Source organism: Canis lupus, chromosome 33 (assembly GCF_048164855.1).
Source record: "Canis lupus baileyi chromosome 33, mCanLup2.hap1, whole genome shotgun sequence".
In the NCBI taxonomy this organism is placed as follows: Eukaryota; Metazoa; Chordata; class Mammalia; order Carnivora; family Canidae; genus Canis; species Canis lupus.
The window spans coordinates 5,638,052-5,650,172 of record NC_132870.1 but is presented as its reverse complement, the minus strand read 5'-3'; the positions used below and the strand labels follow the sequence as shown (position 1 = coordinate 5,650,172).

The 12,121-nt window shown below is 41.2% G+C and overlaps 1 protein-coding gene across 11 annotated transcripts in view; it reads left to right on the top strand.

Moving 5' to 3' along the window:
• RASGEF1B (RasGEF domain family member 1B) overlaps positions 1–12,121 on the top strand; it is a 545,064-nt gene that overhangs the window by 494,578 nt on the left and 38,365 nt on the right. The window contains exon 1 of one of the 11 annotated variants that reach the window (XM_072809900.1): positions 6,998–7,191. The exons of 9 other annotated variants lie outside the window; for them this stretch is intronic. The gene's annotated coding sequence lies outside the window, so the exon portion shown is untranslated. Of the gene's footprint in view, positions 1–6,997; positions 7,192–7,315; positions 7,466–12,121 lie in introns of those variants that run through there. One more of the 11 variants, XM_072809902.1, reaches the window with a different exon arrangement.

Sequence of the window (12,121 nt, the reverse complement as noted above, 5' to 3'; positions counted from 1 at the left end):
CTCTCTCTTGGGTTCACTCTCTCTCTCAAAATAAAATCTTAAAAAAAAAAAAAAAGCTGGTTTTCCTATTGAAATAATATTATTGGAGTGTCAAAATAAATATTTGGATATTTTACAAAATTAAATTTCACAGGATTATCTAGAAATCACAACAATGCTGTAATATTTTTAAAAAATGATATAGTCTTGTGAAAATCAATTGTTTTAGTAGATGAAAGAGAAAATACATTAGGTATATTAGGTATATGTTTTCATGATGATAACAGTAAATGCTTATTAGAGACGCTCTTTGATCAGCATAATTTCTTGAATATACTTTGTGATGTCTGATGAATACACCATGGTTATTTTAATGATAAAGCAACTAAGGATTTACTATTTTACTGCCTTGAATATTAAATAAGATAAATGGTATTAGCAACATCTAGAGAATTCTCCTTTATCATTTCATTAAGAAATATTTACTATCTTGGGCAGCCCCGGTGGCGCAGCGGTTTAGAGCCGCCTGCAGCCCAGGGCGTGATCCTGGAGACCCTGGATCAAGTCCCACGTCAGGCTCCCTGCATGGAGCCTGCTTCTCCCTCTGCCTGTGTCTCTGCCTCTCATTCTCTCTCTGTGTTTCTATGAATAAATTAATAAAATCTTTAAAAAGATAAAAATAAAATAAAATAAAAAAGAGAAATATTTAATATCTTGAGAATATTTGTCATCAGTATTTGAAAACAAATTGTACCTTCTACAATGTCAAAGTAGCTCTGTAGATGTCACCTCTGCAAAAGTAATTAGGAAATAAAATCATGTAGTTTTTAAAGTTTTAGGCTTATCATTCAGGCTCTTTGACTTGCATAACTTTACTATTTATCTTGTTGGATGGCCTTGGAAAGATCATTTAATCTCTCTAGAATTCAATCTCCTTTCAAAAATGCCTTGGTTGGTGACATGGGGGTGGGGAGAGATTAAAAGATATATTTTTTTAAGATTTTATTTATTTATTCATGGGAGACACACACACACACACACACACACACACAAACACAGAGAATGGCAGAGACACAGGCAGAGGGAGAAGCAGGCTCCATGCAAGGAGCCCGATGTGGGACTTGATTCCGGGTCTCCAGGATCACACCCCGGCTACAGGCATCACTAAACCGCTGCGCCAGGGCTGCCCCTAAAAGAGATGTTATTAATATTTCTACTAGTTCTAAAATTTTGTTATTCTATTATTCATTTTCTCCCTTCCCACTTCCCACTTAATGTTCTAGGACATAGATTGGTAATTAGTCAAAATTGTGGGATCTTCTAGCAAAGTAATCAGACTTAACATTAAAGGCTATGAGAATTTGAAACAAAAACTTTCCTTAATTCATTATAAGATCAACTTGTTCACAAGAAAGCAGACAAAAACTACTAGAAAGAGAAAATGGAAATAGAGAAATACATTTATTTATATTTATATTTATATTTATACATTTATATTACTATTTGTAATAAAGATTTTATAGGATGAATACTTATCTGAACAAATGCATGTTAAACAAAGTTGAATTTACATTCAAAACAACATTACATCTTGTCAAAATGATGCATGTTTAAGGTTATGAAATATTTCTTTGTGTAGAAAAAAATAAGTCACTGTGCATTATACAACCAATGAAGATGATAGCCTTATGATCAGGCCAAGTTATATTGTTTCTCAATATCAATTTCCCTCCTGGGGATATTACAAATAATTACTTTGTATGAGTAAATAAGAAGTGGCAAATGAGTGAAACAGTAAGGCTGATAAAGGAAAAATAATAACTTTGCCTTTCAACAGTTCTTATGTAGGATAAATGAAGATCCTTTTTTTTTTTTTTTTTTTTTTTTACATCTCCCTAGGGGATTTTGAAAACCTACTATATCTGTTGTGGAATTTCCTAAGAGGTCATTACATTCTTTTGTACAACTTAAGGTCTGAGAGATAAAAAGTGATGGTGATCAAAGATCACATGGGTCTATGGAAGAGACTTCCCCAGAGTTATCTTTTTGAGTCAGTTCCTTTGTCCTTACAGTATCTTCTTAATAAGTTTAAATGAAACACTATCTGTAATATTTCTCAGAGATCCCAGGAAGGGAAAATAAATGCCTCTGTAATGACAACTGTCAGAATTAAATGACCTTCACAGACCCAATGATCTCCCTAAATGAGATAGCGGGTGTAAAAAAAAATGTAAACTATAATAAATGTTTGGAATTATTATTGAGATGACCATTCCAAGACTGACTCAATCATGTGTTTCATCACAAAAATTCCTTCTAAATGGCAGGACTATAAAGGTGTTCATGCAACTGGGCAGGGACATGTGGTCTTCAATATCTAAATCTTCACGTCCTGCCTTCATCATCCTTCTTTCAGGTTCCAGAAAAATGCACACAGGTCAATGCCAAACATACACACTTTTCATACTATGAAATTCCAACGTGGTTCCCTAGTGAGCTAGGTTAGCCCATAGAATTCCTTTCACTCAAGGTAGAAGTAGGAAGAGGGCATGGTACCAATGCATGCCAAGCAGCCTCCTTCAGCCTTTCACTCTAGCCTTTCACATCTTGCACAGTAACTCATCTTAACCGTTTGCAGCCCTGTGAGAGAGTCCAAAGAGAGGGGATCCCCAAAAATGAGTCCTGTGGTTCCAAAATACTTGTCTTGACTTAGCCATGCCACTATAATATTTCCTCATTCTGTGTGAAACGGGTGGTAATGGGGATGGAATAGCTATATTTCATAGTAACAGACCTTGCTTAGGAACTGTTAAGTAATTTTCTCAAAATTGCATTTGATGATTTTTCAGGTTTTTGCTTTATAAAACTCTCATGTATCTTTTGGTAAAATACAAGACAGGCAAGATACATCATACATAGTGGGTTTGTCTTCCTTGGCCTTGAAAGTGAAAAGGCCACAGTCATGGTCTAGATTGACTGTTGATAAGTAGTGTCATCAGCCACCTTGTTTTCTTACCTGGATAAGCTCAGATTAAAATGCCTTATTCTTAAACTGTTCATCTCCATGTTGCAGAGTGACACTGAGAAAACAAATGAAAGAGAAAATGTCAAAGTCAAATGTCCAAAATGTTTTGGAGAGTTATTTGGCCATTTCACATGACCTTTTAGGATCCAGAGAGAGGGAATTCAATGCTGGAAAAGGCTGCTATTCCACCTTGGATATCTTTAATGTTTTTCTTACACCAAAGCTGTGATCTGTTCCCTCATTTTTTCCACTCTTTAGTCCTATTTTGTGCTCTGGAGACTTATTCCTCTTTTACAAGACATTTTTTTTTTTACATATTTGTTTTTTGTTTTGTTTTTTTGTTTTTTAGTTTTTACATATTTGAAGGCAGTTATGCTTTGTGAGATTTTCATTTAAAGTTCAAGTGTTTTAAGAAAACCATAAACCAGGGCTCCTGAGTTGCTCAGTGAGTGAAGAGTCTGACTCTTAATTTTAGCTCAGGTCATCTTCTCAGGAGCTGGGCTCCATGCTCAGTCCAGAGTCTGCTTGAGTTTCTCTCCCTTGGCTCCTCCTGCTCTATCTCTTGCGCGCACGTGCTCTCTCTCTCTCAAATAAATATATCTTTTTTAAAAAAAAATAATAAGCCATGAATAATAATGAACTTGTGTCTTAGACAAATAATACATATTGCTTTCCAATGAAAACAACTCTAGCTTAAATGCATATATCTACTAGTTTTAATAGCAATGTCTTATACATGTAAAATGAGTCAAATTAATGGTATATTTTTTCAGACATTATTTCATAAATCTTACAGCTAGTAATTAAAATCCATTTTATAGAGTAGAAAGACTGGAGCACTGGAATCAGAGAGGTATAGGTTTAATTTATGGCTTCTTCAGCTGTGTGGTCATGGCAAGTTAACTTACCTTCCTATGCATCATTCCTTCATCTCAGAAGTGAAGAAAAGAATACCTACCTATCAGAGTTTTGGCAAGGATCAAAGATAATATAAGTAAAATAGTAACACAAATAGGGTGGAATACTCAACAGAAGGTAAAAGGAGCGAATAACATCAACATATATCAAGCTGGATAGATGAGCAAAGTCAACCGTTGGAGGGAACACACTGAGAAACAGAATAAGATGGATGGTACAACAACATTTAGGTCAATGTACTCATGTGGTACTCACATAAAACAATACCATCATTGCTCATGAAAGGCAGATTGCAAAACACACATTACATACATTGTGAAAGAGTAAATGGCTTTGGAATGGTGAAAACTAGGATTTTAGAGGGGAAATGAAAGAGACCAATGATAAAAAAACAAATATATTAAAATAATAAACATTTTTAAAAGGGTGTTGGACATGAATGCACAGTTTTGTGCACTTGAGATCCAAGAGGAAAGGAAGATAAAATAATGTTTAGCACAGGGCCTCCCATATAGTTGAAGCATCATGCAAGAGGCCATTTTTATTGTTTGAGTATCCTACTTAGCAGGGCTTTATTTGCATCAGTGTGACTGGTATTATTGAGCTCACCAATGTTTATAGGGATAAGACTGAGTCAATGGAGTCAAAAGACCAGAAAGAAATTATGGGAAGTAGAAAATGGAAAAAAAACTTTTTTTTAAGTCATAAGAGCTTTTATTTATGGAGTGCTTACCATTAACCGGGCATTAATTAAGTCAACCAATACATATTTATTGAGTGCTTATTGTGTTAGACACTGTCCTAGACATGGGAAATACAGCAGGAAATCAACCACTGCAGCGACAACAACAAACCATGCTGTTATGGAGCTTACATTCCAGCCAGGGGAGAGAGACAATAATAACTAAAATATACAATATGTTATGGTGGTAAATTCTATAGAAGAAACAATGTAAGGAGGGAAGGATGCTGTGCAGTGGGGGTCAGGGAAAGCTTCCCTGAGAGACATTGCTCCAAACCTACTTCATGTAGTATCTCCTTTAATGATTCTTCCCAACCTGCTGCGAAGAAGTTACGTTTATAAACTATGATTGCTATTTTCACCTGAGCAAACCTGGGCTTAGGGTCCTTGGGTATTTCCTGTAAAGTCTGATAACTGGCCAAGGGATAGGATAGGATTAGAGTTTGGGCCACCTAGCTCTGGAGCTGACCCTGTATGTATCACCTCTCATACAGGGAGCTGGGAGGAGCTGTGGGGAATCCACCAAAGTGGGACCAGGAATGTGGTTTGGTAAAACATTAAATCAATACTATCATAGTGTCCATTTTATATCTTGAGAATCTAAAATAAACATCTTTTGTTTTTGGTGAGAAAAAAACTTAAAACAGGGCAAAATCTCCTGGGGTGGTGGGTGTATCCAGAGGTTATAAAGGATATATCAAATATTTCCACCTGCTTTACATCAACCCCTTTAATTAATTGCTACAGACCCAGGAACCTCAATCTTGTGCCTGGTTCACACAACCTCAAATGGCTTGTTTGTTACAGAATCGGGATGGAGGAAACACCCAGCACAAGTGCAATAGCCAGGCTGGGCAGCCAGAGCCTCTGTGCCTCTCCGCATGGGCAACTCCCACCAAGCCTTTTGGGCTGCATGGCTTCTTTTTTAAACTGCAGAGAGGCTCAGAGTGAATTACTGATTTGAGGAGACCCATTTGCAGAAGCAAAGGAGTGAGTAAAATTAAAGGGGGAGCAGTGAAAGGAGGTCCAGATGAAGAAAATGAGGGGAGGAATTAGGTAAGAATTGGCAAGGTGAACTTCAAGATGACCACGTCCAGACTAGGAAGGAAGAGGGAGAGAAGGAGGATGGAGCAGGGTCACACACACGGAAAAGTTCCTCTAGCCCAGTAATCCTAATGATAGTCCTAGAAGGCAGGTATGAATAGTGTTGTTTTTTATATATGGGAAAACTGAAGCTCAGGAAAGATACTTCACTTACTCAAGGTCATGTAGCTAGCTAGCAAGAGAGTCTCCCAATGCTTCAGTTTTGTTTTGTTTTTTTTTTCTTTCCATGGGTCTCTTTCTTCCCTTGTTTCCATCGTTTCGTCCCTTCAGTCTCCTTTATTTGTACAAGGTGAAGCATTGAGGTTTTTACCCTTTTTCTAAAATAGTTATCGAGTATCCAATGACAGGCTATGCGGTTACCATGACAACACGGCCTTTACTGAGGACTGGCCTCCCGGCCTTGCCTCCAGAATCCTATTTCAGCGTCCTTTGTGGAACTTGTAACAGCCGCAATTTTGTATTTTGTCTGGGTGACCCTTTGCTTAACGTTTGTCCTCCCCTAGACTGGCTGCAAGCTTCAGAAGAGCAGGGACCCGGGATCCCCGGGGTGGTGCACCGGTTTGGCGCCTGCCTTTGGCCCAGGGCGCGCGATCCTGGAGACCTGGGATCGAATCCCACGTCGGGCTCCCGGTGCATGGAGCCTGCTTCTCCCTCTGCCTGTGTGACCATCATAAATAAGTAAAAATTAAAAAAAAAAAAAAAAAAAAAAAGAAGAAGAGGAGCAGGGACCTGCCTACTTTCGCCTGGAGCGTGCCCCCAGCGTTTTGCACAGCGCCCTAGCATTCGAGCTCGGCATAAATACCTGCTAAGCAAATGTTCTTGTGGTTTCAGCAAGCTCCTCAAAGTGCACGGACGGTAACCTTTAGCGCATAATTACGTTAATAGATACTGTGTAACGAGTCGGGCCGGTATTTACAGGTAGTACACAGGGAAATGAACACACACACACACACACACACACGCGACTGCACAAACAGCCTCGGGCAGGCGGACTCAGAAAGAAACGAAGCGCACGCCCTCGGAGCGGGCCGAGCCCACCCACGCACCCACCCACCCAGCGGGGAGCGCACCCGGGCTCCCGCGGCGCCCAGAGCCCGGAGTCCTGCGGCGCGGGGGCGGGGGCGGGGCGGGGGCGGGGCGGGGCGGGGGCGGGGCCCGGGCGCGAGCTGCGCCCCGATTGGCCCGCGCCTGCCGGCAGGGGCGGGGCCGGCGGCGGGAGGCGGGCACTCGGGGCGGAGGCGGTGCGGCGCGGCGGAGGCCGTAGTTCCAGCATAAACAAGGCGCCCGACTGGCCGGGCGGATTTTTTTTTTTTCCTTCTTCTTCTTCTCTTCCGAGCGCGCGCTGTAGCTCCCGGTGCTCCGGTCGCGCTGGTGGGCGCGCGGCAAGCCGCCGGGGAGCCGAGGAGCCGGGGCCCCTCTGCAGGTGGGTTGCTCCTGGGCCGGCGCCTCCCGGAGGGGCGGGAGCGGGGCGCGGGGGCGGGCGGCCGGGCTGCCCTGTGCGCTCTCGCGGACGGTGCCGGAGCTGCGCCCCGAGCGCGCGCCGCTCTCCGGCGCCCCGGCTGCAGGCTGCGCCTCCAAGAGGCGGGAGAATCGGGGCGACCAGATGCTCTCCGGCAAGAGCGGGGGAGCGAGGGAGCCCCCAGCCTGGCGGCCGAGGACACCTGGGGCTGCCCCGGGAGCCGCGCGGGGGCCAACAGGTGCGGGGCCGAGCCGCCGCGGCCCGGGCGGGGACCGGCTTGGGTCGTGCTTTGCATCTCTCGCCCCGGTCCCGCAGCCAGGCCTTCGGGTTGAAATCTTGGTAGTGTTTGAGGATCTGCCTGAGTTCTAACCGCATCCTTCCTTCCTCCATCCCCTTTTCTGTGCGCTGTTAGGTTGTTTCCTTCTACAACTTGGCTCGTTTTCGCGGGTGTTGGGGGTGGGGAGGGGATTGTGTGTTGTTGAGGTGAGTGTCCTGTAATCCAAGATCTGATTCTTAGGAAAGGACAGGAAACAGATGTCATGTGCTTGCCGTTGACTGACGAGGTGAGGTTTGTTCATCCCTCCGTCCACTTGGCGGATTTGGGACGCACCGAGGCTCCTGGCTTTGGCCGGAGCTCAGGTGAGTCGCCTCGAGACGCCTGGCTCGGATTTAATAGCATGAGCCCAAGTACCTGGGAGCCTGCGGCACCTGGTTGGTATAAGAGAGGCTCCACTTCCTAGGGGGAACCCCGGGAACAACTTCAGTGCTGAACAAGAAAAGGAGGGGGGACCTGGGGGCTGGTGTCTACACACCCGTGTGTGTGTCCCCGCATCCACACACCACTGGAGCATTGCTTGAGCATTGTTTCGCACCTTAACCCCAACCCAATTGACGCAGTTCAGGCTAACGCAAGGTAGCTAAGTCCCCTGACAGTGCAGAGGGTGGTCCAAGTGATGTAAATAGCAGGAGGAGGTCTCTAGGGAGCGACTTTCTCTCCGAATGTCGATGTGCCCATCTTCGCTGATTGATTCGGTGGATACAGTGTGTATAGATGAATATGCACACAAATTTGTGTATGTGTGTTTGGGCGAACACGTCTCCAAGGAGTCCTTCGTCAGCAGCACCATGTGACAGCGGTCAGGAACTGCTGGTGTGCGTAGATCTATATTTAGCCCTGGATGATCTCCAAAGGGGGAGGGAGGGTCTCTGAACTGGGTGCATAAAGAGGAAGAGCCTAGGGATCAGGGTGTTGCACTCTTGAATAATGTCTTGGTACAGTCAGACTCAGATGGGGTGAATAATTTATTCTTCCCTCCTGAAAACAGCAGCCAGAGCTTGGCATGTGATAGCTATGTCTCAATTTAAAACATGGTTGGACCTCTGTTAATAAAACCTATGCGAAGAAACAAGGAGGTTGCAATTAACCAGAATCTATGCCTGATTGGAGATTTGGGAGGAATATAACTGGTTAGATGAGGTTTAGGGCAAATATAGAATTGATTTTCAAAAAAATAAAAATTTTTGGCTGTTGAGATTCTCATAACAAAATAAAAGAATGGCAGCTTGTTAGATCTTATCATTAGCAGTTATTTCATGTGGGGGGTGGGGTGGGGTAGGGGGAACAGTTGTTGGGCGCGTGAGGACCCTGGGGCACTTTTGACAGAAATCAGGGTTCCCAAGCATTGCTATATCATTCCTTTCAAGCAGATTTTCTGGCAAAGATGAGAAGAGGAGCTACTGATGAGCAAGTTTCTGGTTGGCATTATTCCGCCACATGTGGGTCAGTGCTTTGTTTTCCTAGAGGTGGCAACATTTCTGACTACTAAGCATACTGGCCTTGTACTTTCCAGTTGTCTAATGGCGTGTTCAGTTCTTAGAATTTATTTCTCCCATGGTTCATTTTCAGTCTCACTCCATTTTATGTGCTCCACAAGACATTTTCTCTGATACTACTAACTCCTGATACCTGAGATAACACGTCTTTTGGAATAGAAAATCACCAAAAAGCATTTACAGTTTTTGTCTCTTTTTATCCCAGATTAGCATCCAATCTAATGTACTCTTAGGTATGTATTACTTGATGTTTCTGAATATGTATTGTTTATCATAATACACATTTCTTATATTATTAGTAGCATTATGTTCTGTCAATCTAAAATTAACAATCAAAGTACAATAGACCCTTTCAAAAAAAAAAAAGAACAAAACTAACAGTTGAATAACTCCCATCTAGGAAAAAGAGATAAAGGGGACAAGCTGGGTGAGTGTCTATACGAGGTAAGGTACCTGATAATGGCACAGGAAATGATGGAATCAATATTCTCAATCTCCAAGGCTACCTGTAAGAAGTGGGACTTTGGAGAAGGAATTTGTGTGGCTCCAATAGGTTTTCCCTGAGACAGGAGATGGGGAAAAGAGGACATTCTTCCTTACTTAGAGAAGAATTTGGAATCCCCAAAGCAGGGGTTGAGAATTTTTATTCTGATACCACAAAAAACAAATGAAAAAGACATCATTATGTATTGTGAAGTCTTAAAGAGACAAATCGTACTGTTGAAAATACTGCTTAAGATTTATGGCATTTTTGTTGTTAGTGGTTGAATTTAGGTGTTGCCTCATTACCTGTTTCACTTTTCTAGAAGAACTATCCTGTCCTTTCTTGGTTCTCCAATTAAACCTATTTAAAAAATAGATCTATACAACCCCTGATTATCTTAAAATGACAGATATTATAGCCTCGTGCTGTGGACAGATTTCTGCCCTGGGAGTAGGGAGATGGGTTCTGGAGACTTAGCAAGTCATTTGTTCTCACCCTTTACCCACAATATTTATAAAGTGGATGAGGTGTTGAACTAGATGATTTATGAGTCACTTTTAGTTCTGTGACAACTGATTTATTTTGCTATACTATCACTTCGTGCATTTGTACCTTAAATGGGGTGGAAAATGAAGGATGAAGTGTCTACAGTTAGATGTTCAGCTACTTTCTGAATGTAGGGAAATGAAGAGAGTGAAATTTCTTTGCATTGATAACAACTATGCAGAAATTTAATATTTTCTTGACCTCTCTTTTGCTTTTGTTTTTCTCCTCTAAGTGTATTAAAAATACTAATTATCAAGAAAGTTGAGTGAGAATTTTTTTTACTTAAGTCAGTGTTACTATTTATGAAATTTTTTAAAAGATTTTATTTATTTATTTATTTATTTACTTACTTACTTACTTACTTGAGAGAACGAGTGTGAGGGACAGATGAAGAGGGAGAGAATCTCAAGCAGACTCCCCACTGAGCACGGAGTCTGATGCAGGGCTCCATCTCATGATCCCAAGATCATGACCTGAACCGAAACCAAGAGTCTGACACTTAACTGAGCCACCCAGGCATCCCACCATTTATGAAATTTTTAACCAGTCTTTGACCTATCATTTTTTCTTAGGCTTATATATTTACTATCCCATTTCAAGGTATGTCTATATCTAGAAGTCATTCATTTGATGCAAATTTTTTTAGGAAGCCCTGGTATGAAAATCAGTTTCACAAAGGGAAAGTAAAAATTAGCCTGTAAGGAAGGAAAACACTTTACAGAGGGACAGGATCTTTCTATTTATCAAAAAGAGAAGAATGGACGGGGAGGGATAAACATTGTTTTCCAAGAACTTGCAGCCAAAAAATAAAATTATCCCGGGAACTATGTTACATAGTAAAATGTAAATAGAAAATTCTGCTTGTTTACTAAATGTCCTTACTAAGTATCAGGTTATTTTCCTGCTGAAATAAATTTGGTCTAGAAAAATAAACCCTTTTAGTAAAGGATGCTCCCCATATGATAGTCTATAATTTGGCTTGAGAGCTATCATATAGATGATTCAACAACTTATATCTGTGCCATCCAGTATGGTAGCCACTAGCCACATGGGGGTATTTAATATAATTAAACAGGATTAAAAATTTAGTTTCTTAGTTGTACTAGCCACATTTTAAATGCTTAATAGCTACTTGGGGCTAATGGCTACTGTAGTGGACAGTATAGAAGATGAACATTTCTAATATCCCAGAAAGTTCTTTTCGACAGCACGTAATTAGATCAGGATGATTTTGATTATCCAGAAGATCACTTTTATCCCTCTGGGAAAATGAAATAATTAATTCTCATCATATTTGGGCCCCCTAAGACCTATAAAAGGCTGACTTTTTCAGCCAGCATTTGTTTTCAACTGTACAGCATGAACAGTGCCACTTTCCTAAGCTCAATAATATGCCAAGATCACAAACACCAATTTCTTAGTTAGTTTTTTTTTTTTTTAATCCGGAACTGCAGTTGTCCTTTTACTTTTCTAAACCAGCACCCACTGTTAACAGCTGAAAAGCACCCATCTTTTCACAGACAAGGAACGTGGAGCCATCTACTGTTAAGATCGGGAAGTACATGCAAATTGTAGATTCAAAACAATGCCTTAAGAGTATCAACGTGTTCTGCGATCTGTTCCCACACAGTAAAGATCTGTCTTGCAGAAAAGTTTTAGAGTTGTCATGTAGTGAAATGTCGTTTTGTGTTTTAGTAAATAAGCTCCTGACAAGATATCCCCAAGACAAAAGATGATAAATTTTTTAGCTTTGATTTTCTTCCAAGGAAACCAAAGATAGTAATTATTTGAGTCAATCCTCTTCCTCCATCAATTAGGAATTAGTAAAGATTTCTTAAGTAGCATCCAGGATAAATCAAGCAACATGCAAATTCTTTTTTTTTTTTTTGTATGAAAGCCTATAACATCAGTAAATAATACCACCGATTTCATCATTATGGAGAGAAGACCTTCTTTAATTAAATAATACTTACTCCCCCCTCCCCCCGATTATGAAATTTACTACGCATTTGGGGGCTCAGTTTCAAAGAA